Source organism: Patella vulgata, chromosome 9, assembly GCF_932274485.2.
Source record: "Patella vulgata chromosome 9, xgPatVulg1.2, whole genome shotgun sequence".
Lineage (NCBI taxonomy): Eukaryota > Metazoa > Mollusca > Gastropoda > Patellidae > Patella > Patella vulgata.
Genome location: NC_065887.2, coordinates 5,491,377 through 5,513,479, shown reverse-complemented (window position 1 = coordinate 5,513,479; position 22,103 = coordinate 5,491,377). Strand labels below are relative to the sequence as shown.

General features: G+C 35.1%; 1 non-coding gene across 1 annotated transcript; it reads right to left on the bottom strand.

The window, feature by feature from the left end:
- Window positions 1-5,925: 5,925 nt before the first annotated feature.
- On the bottom strand, window positions 5,926-21,872 carry LOC126807989 (uncharacterized). Its single transcript, XR_008789227.1, has 3 exons — window positions 21,793-21,872; window positions 7,090-7,176; window positions 5,926-6,351 (listed from the first exon to the last, which is right to left on the bottom strand). It is a non-coding gene; the product is annotated as an uncharacterized LOC126807989 (transcript).
- Between the last annotated feature and the right edge of the window lie 231 nt (window positions 21,873-22,103).

Sequence of the window (22,103 nt, the reverse complement as noted above, 5' to 3'; positions counted from 1 at the left end):
ACTAATACTAACCCCTAATAGAATATAACTACCCACTGCCCAACATAGTATATCTTCTTTGAGTAGCATTAAGCAAATGACCCATGTAATAAACACAAAAAGATAATATCAAACACACTTACTATTTTCATTATTAAAGCGACTTTTCATTGAGAGTTCATTCAACGTTATCAGTGATGTAAAATATAAAATATCAGCTATAGGACAACTCTAGAGAGAGGGGTATTATATAGGCTATGTCTGTCTATTCCCTAATCCTATTCAGATATCCCAAATAAAATATATTTAAATTATGTGGCTAGCATGACTCTCGACATTTCACTTTTAAGCTGTAATAAATAATCTTATGATTTTTTTTTTATTCATGTATAATTTTGGGAAACACACTTGATAAAAAAATCTTGGCACACCATGGTGACAAACTGGTTCAACATCTCTGGCCTAGATGATCGAGTTGACATTTGTATCTTGCCCAAGGACTGGTAAAATATGTAGCTAATCTTAGACCACAAAATAAAACATGGTAGTGGAAATCTTGGGGCAGAATGGTCTAACCAGTTTCAAGCCTGATATGTTACAATGATTCACAGTTCAAATTCCAACACAAATAATAAATAAATCATGGGCTAAGGTAAGGTAGCCATGAGTTTGGGTTACCTAGAATAGTTTGTCATCATTATTAATCAGCCTTTAATTGTTACATAAATATACAAATTAATTCACGCATCTCTCTCTCTCTCAATAATATCTGTAAAAAAATCCCATTTTGGTTTCCAAACATTTTAAAGATGCATTATGTAAAAAATAATGTAAGAGCCAAATCCTGCCTATTGCGGGCCTTTAATCTGACTTCAAATCTTAAATAAATTATTATTCACACATTAATTCACAAGACAAGCCATAATGAACTCTCTAGACCATTGGAAGGCCGAGATTTAAAATGGATTTGAACACCCGTGAGATTTAAAATGGATTTGAACACCCGTGAGATTTAAAATGGATTTGAACACCCGCGAGATTTAAAATGGACTTGAACACCCGTGACATTTAAAATGGATTTGAAAACCTGCGAGATTTAAAATGGATTTGAACACCCGCGAGATTTAAAATGGATTTGAACACCCACGAGATTTAAAATGGATATGAACACCCGTGAGATTTAAAAATTTAAAAATAAAATGGATAATCAGGACTTAGTCTTGGATGTCAAGTACAGTTGCTATGATAATCTACGCTACATTGTCAAACAGTCATAACTTCGCCCCGAAAATAAAGTAATTTGAATGAAATTTTAAATATATTCATTTTACAGTATCTATTTTTGAACTTTTATAGCAGGATCGGCAAGCTCTTAATCTAAATCTTACATACTGCATCTTTTTATAGCAAGATCGGCAAGTTCTTTATCTAAATTTAACATAATGTATCTTTAAGAAATTGTGCTTTTCTAATCGTTGTTTAGGAGTAGGAGACATGTAGTGATTTTTAGGCAACAGTTTAAGATCGGATATGATTTGATTTATGAGAAAGGGAGAGAGAGAGAGAAATGGGGTTTAACATCCAATCGACACAAACTAGATTATTTCGGGACTAACACATGGTTCAATTTTATTTCAATAATTCGCTTGCGCGTAGGGGTCTTTACTCATAAAGAAATGAAATGAAATGGGGTTTAACGTCCCACTCCAATTGGGGTAATGAAATGGGCTTTAAAGACAAACTGTACTGCACCGACTGGGCTAATGAAAACAGGCATACACCACACAGTGTGATATGAGGGAAGTTTTTCCTGGACAGCGGAGCTACTTGTATGGTCTACTCATATTTCAATACAAACTGTCAAGGGATCTTTTATGTGCACGCCAATGTGTACCCAGGACCTCTTTTTCTCCGTCCCTCTGAACGACTAAGATCCATAGCAACATGATAAATTAAAGGTTGGTCAACATTTGGCATCCTTATGATATAAACGGTGAATAGCCAGAGTCCCGTGTTATATTATCATGAGTCCCATGTTATCTTATCATGATATCACAGTGAATAGTCAGAGTCCCATGTTATCTAATAATGACATAAACGGTCTTACATGCATAATGATATAAACGGTGAATAGCCAGAGTCCTGTCTTATCTACTATCTTTTGATAGGCCTCTTTTTATTCCAATTAAATCCAAGCTTGGAGATTACAAATGTATCTACCATTGACATTTTCATTTTAATTAAATGTTAAATAATCAATTTTAGCATATATTAGCGTTGAGTAAGCAATGGAAACTTCAATATATTCCAAAAAATGCAAATAACACACAGTAATTTTAGGTGTTAAAAAAAAAAAAATGTAAAGGTTAAACTACTCACGAAACTGGAATTTAGAAGAGGAGCTAAGACAGAAATAAAGTTGATACTTGAAAAATTTGAGATCCACTGTTTAAATGGCATTTAGTAATTGAACACATTAAAAATAAACACAACAGTTCTATGGATAAGAATTACTGTATTTCTATTAAAGCTACGTTTCAACAATGATTCTCTTGTCGTATTGTGCTTGATAACGACAAGAGAATCATTGTTGAAACGTAGCTTTAATAGAAATACAGTAATTCTTATCCATAGAACTGTTGTGTTTATTTTTAATTTGAGATCTCTGGTTGATATATAAAAAATGTAAAAGTTGAGCGTGGTGTATTAGTATATGTGTGTATCTCATATTACACTGTGGTTATAATAATACCCGGTAATTACTGATTAACATCATCAGTTATATATAGAACTCCAGACTAAATAACATCCTATATACACTCCCCCTCACTTATACTAACATAGTCAGGTTTAATTCATTATTAACTTTTATATTGGGTCATAGTCTATCTATCTCATAATCACAATCAGAATAATCCACAATGTTTTCCAGGTCAGATATATGAAAATGAAATTAAATGGTGTTTAATGTCCTACTGATCTGCTCCGACTGGGCTAATGAAGATGGTGCCATACTTTGTGCTATGGCAGAAATTTTGCCCAAGCAGTGGCACTATGGCCTCTTATACCGAATTCCAACTGCCAAGGGATCGTTTACGTGCACACCAATGTGTACACAGGACCTCATTTTTTTCATCCCATCTGAACGACTAAACAGCTGTCCTTATGACTTGATTCTGGTGTTTACTATAAAAGACCTACTTGAAACAATTAACTATTAAATTCTCCTTTTATTGCTATTACATGTCATAAATGGTGTTGTCCTGCAGATTATGTTAAACATGCAGTCGATCACGTGAATAACTCTGATTTATTGGTCTAAAAAATCCAATTTCTAGTACATTATTAATGCTTTGTCTGCTTTCACAGCCTCAAAATTGAGTTCCTGGGACCAGGGTGTCTCTTAATGTCATTAACCTCTAATAACAATCTTTAGGTCAATTATAAAAGTTCAACAAATGTTTTATTTGTGAGCTCGTTGAAGTAGTATCAGGTCAGCATACCCTGTCTCATGTACAACACCTTTCAATACTATATATACATACATGTATATAGACTAAGTGGTATCAGGTCTTCTAGAAACAGAAAGCATACCCTGTATCATTTACAAGTTGTCCAGTGTATAAAATTCATCAAGAAAAGTTGTAGACCAATAGGACCCGCTGGTAGACGCCATTCATAAAAGTTGTAGGTCCTAACATTATGTTGTGGGCCCAAAAAATATTAACAAAACCGTGTACACTACCCCACCCCAAAGGCCTTTATTTCTAAGTTCTAGCCATTTGGGACAAGTTGAAAAGTTAAAATATGTATTCAATATTGATTGACTGTACACATTATAATTTTAACTTTTGAAGGATTTAATGTTAATACTTCGTGTATAGAAAGATAAAAATCATTCCACCCCTAAATATTTACTTGTAGTTGTAATAATCTTAATGATTATATATAGGTCTACTTGTACTGACAATATATCTCGAAATTCCATTCACATAGAAATCTGAAGATTATGGATTAAAATGGCCCTTTACACTCTCCGAGAATTAACAGAAAATATTGTTCATTCAAATGAAATGAAATAAAAATGGCGTTCAGGTCCTACCAGACATAGATTAATGTCTTACATTTCAATAAACATGTTAAATTTACTGTCTGGTAGAAACAATCATTTTATTTGTTTCATTTATCATGACGTGTGGAACTGTGAAATGAAAGACTGTATCGATCAATACTATATATCTAGACTAAGTGGTATCAGGTATTCTAGAAACAGAAAGCATACCCTGTATCATGTACAACATCTATCAATACTATACTTCTAGGCTAAGTAGTAGCAAGTGTTCAAGAAAGAGTAAAGCATACCCTGCCCCATGTACAACATCTATCAATACTATATATCTCGACTAAGTGGTATCCAGTGTACTAGAAAGAGTAAGTACACCTTGGCTAAAATACTACATTATTTTCACTAATAGAGATATGTGTGGACCGTCTGCCATGTTATATCAGAGTAACTTACCTTGATTTCTGATGGTGTAATTTAAATTATGTTTCCCTGGTAATGTATATTTCATCTCAAGAACAGGTGACTTTGTAAATATCGACTGTAGGTCATTGACCTGCCACTCATAGATAAGATCTTCTCTACCTGATATACGTCCTAAAAAAACAACAAAAAAAAACATGTCTTTTAAATTTCAATTGTAAATTGCATTCAGTTTGATCTATTCACCCCCAACACTTCTAATATAGAAAGAAAGAGAGAAATGGAGTTTCACATCCACACGACAAACAAGGTCAGGTCGAAACTAATGTTCAATCTTATTTCAATAATTCGCTTGCGTGTAGGGGTCTTTAGCAGTGGGAGGAAACCAGGGAATCCGGAGAGGGTAGCCTGCTTGACCTACTGAGTTTTCTTTGGGTCCTTTGATTTCCTCCCCCTGTTAATAAAGACCCTACAAGCAAGCGAATTCTAGAAATAAAATTGTACCAAGACAAGCATTCAATTAATCCATGAAATCAGTATAAAATATGTGTTCTTATTCAAGGTACACAAAAAAATAAAATTGACAACAAAATTTGACTAATTAGATAATGAAATAAATGTTGGTTACCTTTCAGATTAAGAATAAAGATTGTAGTAAGATGAGTAACCACAGGTGGCAGCACCACAGCTTTATGGAACTTGATTGGTTCTTCGATATAAACTGTCACAGAACTGTTTACCTCGGATATATTATTGTATGCGTAAACACGGACCAGATATTTTCCTGCTTGACTAAATATATACCTATAATGCATTGCCCGATCACCTGTGTGTGCGATATCATCCGGTTGTCTTCTGCCATTTCCAAAATCAAAATCATAGAATACATTTGTCTTAATATTAGTTTTAACAAAAAAGTCTGTGTCATTTCTGAGTTCCGTTGGGGATCCATCAATCAACATAACCTGTTGTATCGGATATTCCACAAAAATGTTTCCAGGTAATATCTTTCTCACAGAATTAAGAGAATTCGTGGCCGTCACTTGTACCTCGTATTCACCAGGTTCACTAAACATATGCCTTGCTCGTGATCCCAAGATTGCATCATCTACAGACGGTCTTCGATTCCGGTCCTTAAAATCCCAAGCAAACGATGCACTGCTCCCGTGAATGATTGTCGCATAACAAAAAACTTCCGAAGATATGTCAATAAAATCTTTTGGTTCACAATCCATTGTGATGTCACTGATTGGCGTCTGGACCAGGATGTTAGCAGACGCATACACCGTGTTTATTGTATTCGTGATGCTAGCGTTCAGGACGTAAGTCCCTTCTGTTATAAAAGTGTAAGACATTTTCGGAAGCGTTGATTCAAATCGATCCAGTATCTTTCCATTTGACAACCCAATGGTCCATAGTACTGACAAGTTAAAAGAACTTTTTACAAAATGGATGCTGAATTCTGTGCTGTTGTTAACAGCAGTTGTTTTAGGAGCACGAATCTTCGGTCCAGCTAATCTGTCCAGAATTGTCACCTGCTGTCGTAAATCTACGAGAGATTCGGGCATGTCGTTAAATATCACTGATGATCTGTAAACACCCTGGTACTGGTACGTGTACTGAAACTCGACGGTCAAATTACATCCTTCCCCATAACTAGTAATCAACGACAGGGAGTCAAGATGATTGGAGGTTTGATCCTCGTCATGTTCCTTTAACGATACGTTTCTCACGTCACCATTCCCAAAATCAATTTGCATAACTGTGGTCTGGCGTAACGTTGTTTCCAAGGATACAATAAAACGAATCGACGATCCAGTTTCAAAAACATCTGTTCCTTCCTCCAACATGAAAGAGACTTGTCCAAGATAGGCTTCCATGACAACCTGTTAAAGCAATTTTAATTTTGAATAATAATGTTCAATGTGAATAAAATTCTAATATTTAATGTATATAAAATTCTAATTTTTAATGTCTATAAAATTCTAATTTTTAATGTCTATAAAATTCTAATTTTCAATATCTACTTGTAAAATGCTAATTTTCATTATCTATAAAATTCTAATTTTAAATATCTCTATAAAATTCGAATTTTCAATAACTATAAAATTTGAATTTTCAATGTGTACAAAATTCTAATTTTAAAGGTCTATAAAACTCTAATTTTAAATGTCTAAAAAATTCTCATTTTCAATGTGTACAAAATTCTAATTTTCAATGTGTATAAAATTCTAATTTTGAATGTCTATAAAATTTTAATTTTGAATGTCTAGAAAATTTTAATTTTTAATATCTACTCGTAAAATTCTAATTTTGAATGTCTATAAAATTTTAATTTTGAATGTCTAGAAAATTTTAATTTTTAATATCTACTCGTAAAATTTCAATATGTATAAAATTCTTATTTTAAATATGTATAAAATGCTAATTTTCAATAATTATAAAATTTTAATTTTCAATAACTATAGAATTCTAATTTTCAATGTAATTTTCTTTTAAAGTTCCAAGAATTTCTTCCTAATGTAATTCCAATATAAAATATTTCAAAAATATATTATTCATTAAGCTCTCTTGTTTTTATTTAAACAAAAACAATAAATTGGTAAAAATTTTAAAAATCGTACCACAGTAATTGTTTTATCCCTCTTCCCATACTGGTTTGAAACGACAGCTTGCAGTGGAAAAACACCAACATTTCTGAATATGCGGTCCTGAAATATAAAAATGAAGATGGAGTTACCAACGTTGTACTGTTCTACACTCACCAGGTTAATGAAGGTAGGAGAGAGGGAGAGAGAAATAGGGTTTAACGTCCACTCAACACAAACTAGGTCATTTCGGGAATAACACATGGTTCAATTTTATTTAAAAAATTTGCTTACACATTGGGGTCTTTAGCAGTGGCAGGAAACCGGAGGACCCAGAAAAAACGCACGAGGTTGGACAGGTGACCCTACTCCATGTCACGTACAACTGGGGAATCCAGACCACGCCAGTTGACTCAATGACAGACCTTATGATACAGCACACACACTCCTAATGAAGATAGGATATCACATAAAACATAAATTTTAAAAATCAGAAAGACGGGGCAACAGTGTGTGGGAAATAACATTTTTTAGCGACCACTTCCACTATGAAAATAAAATCACTGGCTCGAGGCAACTCAAATGATTCATTTTTTGATTATAACATCAGTCTATGGCATTTTTCGTTTCATCGAAATCAGTCTGTGCCAATTCTTGATTGGTGAAAATCAGTCTGTGCCAATTCTTGATTGGTCAACAAATCTATGGGAGGCTTTAATTTAAAGGATGAATATAAATATAATACAGATCAAATGATAAGTTTTGTCCTTCGAACTTTCACAAGGTTCAACAAAGTGAAACAAGGGCCATAACTCTAGAACCAATAAACGGATGACTGAAATTCAAAAGGGTTTTTTGTTTCACTAATTTAAAGGATGCATATAAATTTCATACAGATCAAAGTAAAATACGGGCCATAACTCTAGAAGAAACGATCAAATGTAGTCTGTAGAGTGTAGACAAGAAAGTGTGGTCGACGGACGGACAGATGGACGGACGGACAGACGGACGGGGGCGACAGCAATATACAACCACATTTCCATGTGGGCATATAAAAACTAATGTTAATTAATTCAAAGCAAAGGGTTTGAAATTTTAAACAAGATAATCCTGTTCCACAATTTATTGGTGGGGATATTTTCCCCAATCTATCATGATCTAAAATTTTAGACAAGTTGAACTAAAGCTGCATTATCTAAGAGTTAAATCTGTCGAGTGCAGGTTTTTATTTGGCTTCAAATGTTATATTGGGTTGTATTCCTAATTGTTTTCAAATTTGAGTGAAGTCTGTGTCACTACAGACACTGGACTGTACAGCGCAGTGGATGCTTACGGCTAGCCCCCGGATCCATTCATTTTTTTTTTAATTGTCTGTATGTTTGTGTTTTCCTTAGTATGATGTCCTGTCTGTGTATTTGTTTTTGTGTAAATTTTGTGTGGTGCAGTCCCCCTGCACTTACTATTAGACATTTATTAACGTGACAAGCCCATAATCAACTCTCTGGGCCATCGGAAAGCTCTGATTTTACGTAGATTAGAACACCTCGAAAAACCAGGGGCGTTGTTACAATCAATAAACAATCTCAGCCATATCTTGTTAACTTCAAACAGTGGTAACTTTACTCAGAATAAACAAATTTGAATGAAATTTTCAATATATACATTTGGCATTGCCTATTTTTGAACTATTTTTGCAAGAACAACCAGCACTTTATCTAAATCATACATAATGCGTCTTAAAAATTATTATTTGTTTATTTTGGTGTTTGATTTCATAAGTTCAGTGTTTTTCCATGACGTATATCCTAGGTCACACCTGCCCCACTTCCCCAACATGTATCTTATTTTTAGCTTTTAAAATTCAGAAGCTGTTGAATTTGTAACTACGCATTTTCTACGTATTTAGTCCCTTGTTTTTCTGGTTTTAGCAATGATATATGTTTTACGTCCCTAATAAACATTTGTTAGTCGCTATCAAGATTTATGACGGCCGTATTCCTTTGTCGCACTTTCTATCGATCGACATTTATCAATATTTTTGCCACGCCTTCTGTGACCTGATATGATGTGCATGCGTTGATCACCATATTACAGCAGCGTTTTCTGGTAAAAGAGAATGCAACGACTAACATCATTTCTTCCACTACATCAACCCTGGACAGATCTGATGAAATGACGATAAATCACCGAGCAAAACATACAAATATATGAATTCCGAACAGAAAAAATGGATCAGGAGCAATTATCCCCCATCCACCCCCTTATAAAATCCATCAAAACATAGTGTTTTGAGGCTGAAATAAAATCTAAACAATTTTCAGGTCACCAATCATGATAGGTTTTATTAATCTTCAGAACTGCATGCAATCATTTTAAATATTGCTGTGTTCAAATTCTGTAGAATTTCAAAAAAAAGTTCTACTTTCCTGTGCCAACCATGTCAATGAAGTTGTTGGGCACAAACAATGTCAATGAAGTCCTCGGGTACCAACCGTGTTAATGAAATCATCGGACACCAACTGGGTCAATGAAGTCCTTGGACACCCACCGAGTTAATGAAGTCCTCGGGCACCAATTGTGTTAATGATGTCCTCTGACACCAACCGAGTTAATGAAGTCCTCGGGCACCAATTGTGTTAATGAAGTCCTCTGGTATGAACTGTGTTAATGAAGACATCTGGCACCAACCGAGTTAATGAAGCCCACTGGCACCAACCAGGTTAATGTAGTCCTCTGGGAGGAACTGTTTTAATGAAGACGTCCGTGTTAATGAAGTCAATGGGCACCAACCGTGTTAATGAAGTCGTCAACACTAACCATGTTAATGAAATCGCCGACACTAAACGTGTTAATGAAGTTGTTGGGCACCAACCGTGTTAATGAAGTCATCAACACTAACCGTGTTAATGAAATCGACGGCACCAACCGTGTTAATGAAGTAATCGACACTAACCATGTTAATGAAATCGCCGGCACCAACCGTGTTAATGAAGTCATCAACACTAACTGTGTTAATGAAATCACCGGCACCAACCGTGTTAATGAAGTCGTCAACACTAACCGTGTTAATGAAATCGGCGGCACCAACCGTGTTAATGAAGTCATCAACATTAACCCTGTTAATGAAATTGCTGGCACCAACCGTGTTAATGAAGTCGTCAACACTAACCGTGTTAATGAAATCGGTGGCACCAACCGTGTTAATGAAGTCATCAACATTAACCCTGTTAATGAAATTGCTGGCACCAACCGTGTTAATGAAGTCATCGACACCAACCGTGTTAATGAAGTCCTCGATCCCAAACCGTGTTACTGAAGTCGTCGGGTGTCAACCGTGTTAATTAAGTCATCAACACCAACTACATAAATGAAGTCCTTGGGTATATGTTCTATTCAAGAAGTTTTGCCTGGACAATGACGTTCTGCCAACTCTTGAATTCCAACAGTCACGAATGCTTTCAGATGTATACCAACAAAGATTGTAAAAAGCCCTCCCTTGAAGAGAGAGAGAGAGAGAGAGAGAGAGAGAGAGAGAGATAATTGTTTAAAAATGATATTGGGCAATATTCCAGTTTTATATCATAGTGGAAAAAATAGTATAAGATAAACAGTCTTGGTAATCAAGTTATATTAACTAGTCACATCTTACCAGACACATTAATTTGTTCACGCCTATCAAATGACGAGAATCAGGAAGCCATCCATCTGAGACTATATATTTCAGGCAATATAATATCTTCACTGGGAAAACAACTCGACAGGTGTAACTCGCATGGTCCCACATCCTCAATTAAAGACAAGACTATTTTTGGTTTTCAATAAATAATTTTCAGGTTTTCTCTGTTTCAACACGAAATTACAATCGAAATTTATCATCCAGATGTGGGAGAACTCATAAAATGTGATAAAAGGTCTTGAAATAATTACTTGAATCTAATGGTGCTATGTTAATTATCATTCGCTCTGAGAATGGGTATCTAATGATGCTATCTATGTTAATTATTATTTGCTCAGAAAATGGGTATCTGTGTTACCATTACATTTTCCTGCTCTGAGCAGAGTATTTAACTGTTCTGTGGTACCAGTACATCTAGCTGTTCTGAGCAGAGCATCTAACTGTTCCGTGGTACCAGTCAACTAGCTGCTCTGAGCAGAGTATTTAACTGTTCTATGGTACCAGTACATCTAGCTGCTTTGAGCATTGTTCTTGTATGATTTATTGTTATATTTATTAGCCAGACAACAAGACCTTGTTCATTTGAACTTATTTGAACTTATATTCATGTTTTTTCAGACTTTTTCATATAACTCAGCCAGAATGCTATCAGAACAAAGTGGTAGACTTCAATAGCAGACCACCGGTCGAGTGGTGACTTCAATAGCAGACCACCAGTCGAGTGGTAGATTTCAATAGTAGACTACCGGTTGAGAGGTGACTTCAATAACAGACCACAGGTCAAGTGGTAGACTTCAATAGTAGACCACAGGTCGAGTGGTAGACTTCAATAGCAGACCACAGGTCAAGTGGTAGCCTTCAATAGTACACCTAGGTCTAGGGTTAGCAGACCACAGGTCAAGTGACAGACTTCAATAGTAGACAAAAGGTCGGGTGATAGCAGGACAAGCGATGGGTCAACACTTTAATAATAAGATCTGACTGCTCCAATGTATTCACTGGGTGCCAACTCATTCAGTTGAAATAAAATAACACCCCATTCAAAATAAAACTCCAGTCCAATATGCATTAAAAATATGAAATAAAAGCACATTGATAAATATTGCCTATTGTGTCTCCTGTCGACATTACAACATGTAAACTGATATTTGATAGGTTAATAGTTTGACACGACATGTAACTTGGTTGACACAGACAACAATCACACATCCGAACCTAACATGGTGCCTGTCTAAAAAAACAGAATCACACCACAGTCCATTACACCATGGACATATTATAAGGTCTATGATTACACCTACAATTTATATTACATTGCACTTTCGAATTATTTTTAAAATTATTTGTATCGAAATATCAAATGTAAATGTATAGCCATTGTTAAAAATGCTTTATGTATTATAAGATTTGAATAAAGAGCTGAATGTTCTTGCTGTAATAGTTCAAAAACAGATAATAATAAATAGAGAATCGCCTCCAAATCTTTTTTGATATCAAAAAATATCAACACAAGTCGATTATGTAAAAAAGAACGAGGCTTTGCCAAGTTTTTTTGTTTTTACTTGACGACGAGTGTTGAATATTTTTTGATATCAAAAAAGACGAGTAGAAGATTTCATTTACATGTATACAGCATCCAATCCTTTCTTACACGCACAAATAAATAAATATAATAAAATCAAATTCATGTTCATGTTGTAGAATATAAAAGTTATCACACAAACGATATCTATTGTAGAATGTGTTATGAGGTGATAAAGGAATATATTGAAAACTTCAGTCAAATTACTCAAGTGCCACCTAAGGAAGACCACCAGCAACAAAAAACAGCTAAATTTTCATAATCCTAGGTCTGTGTTTATGTAGAAACCTAATCTCTCCCTCAAAATTCTTAAACCTAACTTGGATCCAATTTATCTTTTACTCCTATTCCTATTAAAAGGGTTAGGGTTAGCATTCCCCAAAATACTCATTTACATAAAGCGGCCATTGTGGACTCAACTTGGGTCTAATTTACCGTAGGGAATTCCTGAACCTCCCCAACCCTACAATCACTGTTAAACAATTATATATTGACATTGGCTCAATCTGAGGACATAAAATTTTGTTTGTAGGTATATATGTAGATAATTCAACTAAAATCAATATTCGTAATTTATACCAAAATCTAAATGATCTTTGGAAAAATTGGTTCACAAATTTTGATAATAACAACCAATGTACTGAAACAGTAAATACAATATACAAATAAGGGATCTAGGCCCTGTTTCTCGAAATTTTAACTAAAGATAAAAACCAAAAATTATCCAATCAAATTACTAAAATTTGGATTTTATCTTATTTAAAATTCCGTGACACAGGCCCCTGATCCTAATAATATAAGAAAACTTCAATACCGCAATGAGCAGTCTTCTCAACAACCCCTTAAATCCCTTTAATAGATTTGAGAACAGGGCCCCTTTTATAACTACATGTAGTAGGGTTTGATCTGATTACGGTACAAGCCAAGTTCAACAGATAAGACCTTATATTACCATTGTTTAACTATTATAATTTAGGGGTAATCGTGGGAAAGAATGGAGGACCCTAGAATTAACACACCCACTGTATCAACTGTAAGACATCCATTAAAATCATTTCATATATTGAAGGGTTGATTGAGATGCTATACTCTGCCTTCTATTACATCTTTTGTATTTTGTTGCAGGTACTCAAATGTCAGTAACAAATACAATGATTATTGTCGTCCAATCTTTCAAAGCAGTTTTGCTAGAAATGGAGACAGGCGACAGGGTTAAATGAACAAGCCGCAACTAGCGGAAGGGAAGAATATGGCTTGTGAATATATCTCACAAATATCAATACACTGATTCTGATTATTCTTCCTACAACATTTCAGACTAATTCTCGCTTATTTCGTAAGTTGACTCAGCTATTAAACATGCATTTTGTAAGAGCAGGTCTTTCTTTAGGCCCGAAATGTTATATAAACTATTATTTAGACATTTATGAACATGAAAATCCCTTAATCAACTCTCAATGCCATCTTAAGTGGCGGTTTTTCACTGGGTTTGAATCTGATCTGCTGCTCAACACTCATTGATGATTAAATCCAACAAGAGCATCACTAACGCTGCAATATACGTCCACATTCCAGCTTTGATTGATATGGTACTTTTTAAAATGAAGAGAATGAAATATGAAATGGCTGTAATATGATCAGAGGCAAAGAAGGCTAGGCGTCGGGTTTGTTTTGCCAAATTTACAGACAAAATACTAACAATAAAGTGGGTGTGACACGGCCCCAGGAGGTCGGGGCAAGTATCAAAATAAATAGTTGCTGTCTTTATGGTATAAGGAATAAATATGCACATTTCAAGATGATCCATTCAGAATTGCAGCCTGTAGACGATAAATACAAAAACTGGGCGTGGCTCTGCCCATGGGGGTTGGATATGGAAACAATATAAATAGAAACCATCCTGTTATTGAAATGGCAACATCAATAGTTGCCTTCCTAAGGGTCTAAGGAATAAATACACCAAGTTCCAAGATAATCCATTCAGAATTGTGGCCTTTGTACGTTAAAGGCAACTAGAAATGGGCGTGGCTCTGCCCCTGGGGGTCGGGCATGCACCAAAAACAATAGGGATCTTCCTTGGGGTATAAGGAATAAGTATACCAAGTTTGAAGAAAATCCAGTAAGAATTGCGCCCTGTAGGCGACACAAAGACACACGAAAAGAAAATGGGCGTGGCTCTGCCCCTGGGGGTTGGGCATGCACCCCAAACGATAGGGATGTTCCTTAGGGTACAAAGAATGTGTATGCAAAGTTTCAAGATTATTAGTTAAGAAATGTGGCCTGTAGACGACAAACAAACAAATACTAGAAATGGGCGTGGCTCTGCCCCGGGGGGTCGGGCATGCACCAAAAACAATAGGGATCTTCCTTGGGGTATAAGGAATAAGTATACCAAGTTTGAAGAAAATCCATGAAGAATTGCGCCCTGTAGGCGAACCACAGACACACACACACACACACACACACACACACACACACACACACACAGACAGGGGCGACGGCATAATACGTTCACATTATGAATGTGGACGTATAAAAATGGATAATCGAGACTACATGTATGTTTTTATCATATCGCCTTTAGTAATGATGATCAAGGCTGCACTTAACATTCAATCGCTAATATCTCGGTTCACAGTGACTCCCGGTCAGTGAGTGGAGCAACTGGACTGAAATTTTCAGTATATTCCCTTTACATTATCTAGTTTTTAACTATTATAGTGCGAACTGTCAGCTCTTTATCTAATCTTACATAATGCCCCTTTAATGTCTGTCACATGTTTATTTTATTTTTGAAGTTCAATCAGCCATCAATGTTTATGACATTTGCCTATGACGTGTGTATTTTTATCTGGATTTTTCACTCTAATATCAATAGATGTGTCGAGGAGTTTCAGCATTATTACACAACCATTATTTATAATCATTACGGTCACAAACTGCATCTAATGCAGGCCAAGCTAGCTTTACGCAAAAGCATCAGGAGAAGAAGATAAGAATATAATCACATTGAAAAAATTCCTAGAAATCTATGGAAGATCCTTGATGTACCAGTGAAGGAGTAATTGAGGAAATGAGCGTTGGATTGGGTTACGTCTGATCATCGAGGTATATGTATTGAGACCGTCATACAAGTAGGGTATTTATAACAGACCAGGTGTATACAGTCTGTAATAATCTCATGCATACATATGTATATATCTGTATAACAGAGAGAGAGAAATGGGGTTTAACGTCCACTCAACACAAACTAGGTCATTTTGGGACTAACATACCGTTTAATTTTATTTCAATATTTCGCTTGCGCGTTGGGCTCTTTAGCAGTGGGAGGAAACCGGAGGACCCGGAGAAAACCCACGAGGTTGGACAGGCGAACCTACTCCTTGTCACGTACGACCTGGGATTTGAAACCACGACAGTTGACTCAATGACAGCTCTTATGATACAGCACACACGTGCTAACCATTCGACCATCCAACCCCCCTTTTGTATAACAGAGACCAGGTCAATGTATAGGGCCTTTACAGTTTGTAATCATCTCATACAAGTATTGTATTAATTAAATGAAATGGGGTTTAACGTCCTACTGTTCTGCTCCGAACTGGGCTAATGAAGACAGGTATAGTCTCAAACAGTGGTCTAATTTAAGTGTGAAATGAATTAAAATGAAATGGGGTTTAACGTCCTACTGTTCTGGGCTAATGAAGATGGAATTGTATTTATAATACAGACCAGGTATATGTATATACATGTACAGTTCAGTAATAATCTCATATCTGTAATAAACCACTCAACCATTTCAAACTTATTCTCTCTACTTTCATTTTACACTAATGTTTAATCATTTCTAGTCTACTTTAATTTCATACTAATGTTTAATTTTTTTCTACTTTCATTTTATACTAATTTCATACTAATGTTTAATTTTTTTCTACTTTCATTTTATACTAATTTCATACTAATGTTTAATTTTTTTCTACTTTCATTTTATACTAATTTCATACTAATGTTTAATTCTTAATACTTTCATTTCATACTAATGTTTAATTCCATCTCTGAGCAGAATGTCTTGATAACAGAATATACAACGGAATTGTTGATCATGTTTATTTGTCAACCATCAATTAAATTAATTCTACTATTTTTACATATATGTTCCATCGAACCTCATCACCCTAGCAACAGATAAAGCACTGTTCCATTGAACCTCATCACCCTAGCAACAGATAAAACAGTGTTCCATTGAACCTCATCACCCAAGCGACAGATAAAGCACTGTTCCATTGAACCTCATCACCCTAGCAACAGATAAAACAGTGTTCCATTGAACCTCATCACCCTAGCAACATATAAAACAGTGTTCCATTGAACCTCGTCACCCTAGTGACAGACAAAGCACTGTTCCATTGAACCTCATCACCCTAGCAACAGATAAAACTGTGTTCCATTGAACCTCTCACCCTAGCAACAGATAAAGCAGTATTCTACTGAACCTCATAGCAACAGATAAAACAGTATTCCATTGAACCTCATCACCCTAGCGTCAGATAAAGCACTGTTCCATTGAACCTGATCACCTTAGCAACAGATAAAACAGTTTTCATTTAACCTCCTCATCCTAGCAACAGATAAAATAGTGTCTGTCTCAATTTTTCATTTTAAAAAAAAAATTGCATGTCATGTGAGCATCTTTCATAGCAGTGGAAAGAAACCAGAAACCCCTGGGAAAAAAACAAGACTTGAACTTCCATCCAACACAAACAAGGTTATTTCGGGACTAACATGTCTCACATCTTAATTTCAGTAAATTCAAATGTACCTTGATTAAACGTGTTCATCAACCCCCCCCCCCCCTAAAGTTAGTTAGAACATCTGTATGATCATTGAACAAACGATGTGTGATCAGAATTATCACTAATTTTCAACAAAATAAAGTTCAAATTGATTTTTCACAACACATTTGTATTGTAAGCTACATGTATCTGAACTGGGAAAAAGTTTAATTTGCTACTACTTTTATTAAAAGTTAAAAGTTCCTAAACAAGAAAATGACAAATTATTCACTCAAAATTTGTCAATGGCTAATTTATTTCGTGGGTTTCGAACAATTTTGAAGGACATCTAGTTAACAACATCTGGAATTGGTTAATGACTAACTAGTTCTACTAGAGTACCCCCTTTTCAATAGTGCAGCACAGGGCCCTTGGCAAGGGACAATGTGTACCCTTGGCAGTTTGGGTTCAGTATACAGGGATTTGATATAAGAGTAGGCCATAGTGCTGCTGTCCAGGCAAAATTTTCCTCATGCCACACTGCATGGGGTATGCTCGTCTTCATTAGCTCAGTCGGAGCAGAACAGTAGGACGTTAAACCCCACTTCATATCACTTTATTTTATTACAATGATAAATTCATGCAAAACATGTCCTTCAGTACGAACAGGTGAAGAGAAATGAAATGAAATGAAATGAAATGGGGTTTAACGTCCTACTGTTCTGCTCCTATACTGGGCTAATGAAGACAGGCATACGCCATACAGTGTGCTATGAGGGAAATTTTGCCCGGGCAGCGGCATTATCGCCTACTCTTTTATCGAATTCCAACTGCCAAGGGACCTTTTACGTGCATTCTAATGTATACATGGGACCTTGTTTTTTCGTCTCATCCGAAGGACTAGACAGCTGTCCTTGTCAGGCCCTCCGTTCTGCACCACTGACAAGGGGAAACCACGTCGGAAAATCCAGATGAACTTTCTCGGCCAATGCAGGGATCGAACATACAGGTGAAGAGGGAATCCATTTATAACAAAGGTGGTTAGAGAGAGAGAGAGAGAAAGTGAGAGAGACTCTATTACTATTAGAAACCTGTGAGTGAAGAGAGAGAGAGAGAGAGAGAGAGAGAGAGAGAGACTGTCCCCTTATTTGAAGTAAAAGGGAGGTGTGTGAACTATGTTGGTTATGAATATAAGACTGAGAGAGAAAGAAACAGGGAGTATAATAGATGACAATAAATGTACATGTATAACTAGAATAACAAGTATATAGTTGCCAGGTTTAATCTTATTTTAATACAGTGTGACCTGAATAATAATATACTATATAAATTCATCTGGTAATCCATCTAGTCCCTGCCTTTATATAGAATTAAATTCAAAGGCATGTTTTACCAGAAGATCACAGGCCTACATCTATTCAATAAATATCACCAACTACAGTTATTCTAATATTTCATGTAATAGCATGACCTTATCTTCATCTATATAGCTTGCGAAATGGAAGGAAATGAAATGGGTTTAACGTTCTACTGATCTGCTCCTATACTGGGCTAATGAAGATGGGCATACGCCAAACAGTGTGCTATGACGGAAATTTTGCCCGGGCAGCGGCACTATGGCCAACTCTTATATCGAATTCCAACTGTCAAGGGATCTTTTACGTGCACACCAATGTTTTTCATCCCATCCAAATGACAAGACAGTTGCCCTTGTCAGGCCCTCCGTCCTGCACCACTGACAAGGGGAAACCATGTCAAAAATTCCTGATGAACTTTCTCGGGCAATGCAGGGATAAATAGTTCTCGAACATAGCTATCAAAACAAGCAGCAATTTCAAGTCTGTATTAAAATTTATTTATATATCCAGTTTACACTGAACTATTTTAAAAAAAAAAATACCAAATTATTTCACCTTTTACTCAGCTTGATCATTCAAACTGGGAAAACCTGTGACGTGATGTTAACACACGCCTAACATTTTGAAGCTGAAGCCAGGTGATGCACGTAGATTAAATAATATAAAACAGTAAAATATTATCAAGTACATTTCACAATCTACACATTAACTACTATAAAATATTAAAATATCAAACAGTACATTTCACAATCTACACATTAACTACTATAAAATATTAAAATATAAAACAGTACATTTCACAATCTACACATTAACTACTATAAAATATTAAAATATCAACAACTATATTTCACTATCTACACATTAAATACTATAAAACTATAAAATATCAACAACCATATTTCACTATCTGCACATTAACTACTATAAAACTATAAAATATCAACAACTATATTTCACTATCTGCACATTAAATACTATTAAAACTGTATTCTGTAAAATATCAACAACTATATTTCACTATCTACACATTAACTACTATAAAACTATAAAATATCAACAACTATATTTCACTATCTGCACATTAACTACTATAAAACTATAAAATATCAACAACTATATTTCACTATCTGCACATTAAATACTATAAAACTGTATTCCGTAAAATATCAAGACAAGTGTTATTTCGACCCCTGAATGTAAAATATCAACAACTATATTTCACTATCTACACATTAACTACTATTTAACTTTAAATATCAACAACTATATTTCACTATCTGCACATTAAATACTATTAAAACTGTATTCTGTAAAATATCAACAACTATATTTCACTATCTGCACATTAAATACTATTAAAACTGTAAAAATATCAACAACTATATTTCACTATCTGCACATTAACTACTATAAAACTATAAAATATCAACAACTATATTTCACTATCTGCACATTAAATACTATTAAAACTGCATTCTGTAAAATATCAACAACTATATTTCACTATCTACACATTAACTACTATAAAACTTTAAAATATCAACAACTATATTTCACTATCTGCACATTAAATACTATAAAACTGTATTTCGTAAAATATCAAGACAAGTGTTATTTCGACCCCTGACTGTAAAATATCAACAACTATATTTCACTATCTGCACATTAACTACTATTTAACTATAAAATATCAACAACTAAATTTCACTATTTAAAGGGGTATTATAGAGGATTATATAAAGAGCTGGCAGTTCTCGCTATAATAGTTAACAGCTAGATAATGTAAGGGGAATATGCTGAAAATTTCAGTCCAATTGCTCCACTCTGAACCGAGATGTTAGCTTTTGAATTTTAGGCCTAGCCTCGATCATCATTACTAAAGTCGGTACGATAAACAACAAAGTCTCTTTTACGTTTAATTACTTTAAAAAAATGTGTTCCAATCTGCTAAATATCGCAGGCTAGCAATGGCATCGAGAGTTTTGTTTTGTTAATAAATGTCTTATTAATAATTTAGATAACATTTCAGGCCTAAATAAAGACCTGCAATAGGCAGATTTAGCTCTTGCATAATGTATGTTTAAGCATATATGGAAATTGTTACAGAATTTCTAGAATTTGTGGAATCGATATTGGCTAATGTCTATTTCAAATGTCTATTGATAGATCAGAATAGTTTTAAAAAATGAAATGAAATGGAGTTTAATGTCCCACTGTTCTGCTCCGACTGGGCTTTGAGGGGAATTTTGCCCGGGCAGTGGCACTAAGCCCTACTCTTATGCTGAATTCCAACTGCCAAGGGATCTTTTACTTGCACACCAATGTAGACACAGGACCTCAGTTTTTTGTTTCATCTGAATGACTAGACAGCTGCACCACTGACAAGGGGAAACCCCATCAGAAAATCTTGATGAACTTTCTTGGCCAAAGCAGAGATCGAATACGCGACCTTCAGGCTAGCGACTCAGCGTCTTACCCACTTAGCTACCATGGCTCACAGAATGATAGATCAGAATAGTTTTAAGACTAGTATTGTTTTTCTAATCACAAGAAAATTTGAAAGTTTGCTGTTTTTAATTCTTAATTAGTGTTTAAATTTTGAATTTTGCCTACTAATGGCCATATTCAATTTCTTGTGCTAAGTAATTCTCCTGTTCTAATTTATCAAAACAGGTTTTTTTTCTTCAGGGGTTATGAATAAATTTGGTTGTGTAAATGAAATACCTGCAGAAAGGTTTAAATAGTGACCAGTGTTATGCATGAGGCAGTTTGTGCATACTATTTCTAGAATATTTGCGACCACATCTAATTTGCAAATTAGCTTGGTTGGTGGACGTTCATCCCTATTTCATTACATTTAACATATTTAACAAATATGTGGGACTTTTTACCTAAATAAACAAGAGCGGTATCACCTACTCATCTAATTCGCTTGCTTCGTTTGCATGTAGGGGTCTTTAACAGTGGGAGGAAACTAGAATACCTGCAGAAAATCCATGTGGTTGGGTGGACGACCCTACTTCTTGCCACATACAAGCTAGGAATCAAAACCATGTCACTTGACTCAATGATCGACTGATCGCCCAACCCCTAAACCTGCCCCCATACATGACCAATCACCAACAGGTGCAACGGTCAAATCTATTCAACAGTTAATGTATATCAACTGTCATGACAAATTAACAGAACTCCATTAACCAACCACTCCTTTAAAATTCAGATAAAAAAAACCCAACATCGAACAAGAAATCCAAGAATACCGAATACTGAACCCTGAAATGGTAAGCACAACACTCAACATTATATAATAATAAAATTCAAACCTACAAAAAATATAAGCCAGCTTACCTTATGCTGTTATAAACTGTAGTATTAAATAAAGAGAGTTATTACACTGTTTGAACTGTGGTATACGGTGGAGATATACCCTACTTATCTCTCAACTTGACTAACTAGATCATAAATCATCTAGAAACCTGTATAACAGGGATATCAGCCCTGGCTATCACCCCCACCAACGCCCTCCTCCATACTCTTTCTCACTACTTTAAACTGAGGTAAATAAAACTAGCAATATCCTTCACAGAGTGGCTTGTCATGTCCAGTTTAATCAACCAATCACAGACACTCTTTCATAAGTTGTTAGACAATCAATGAAT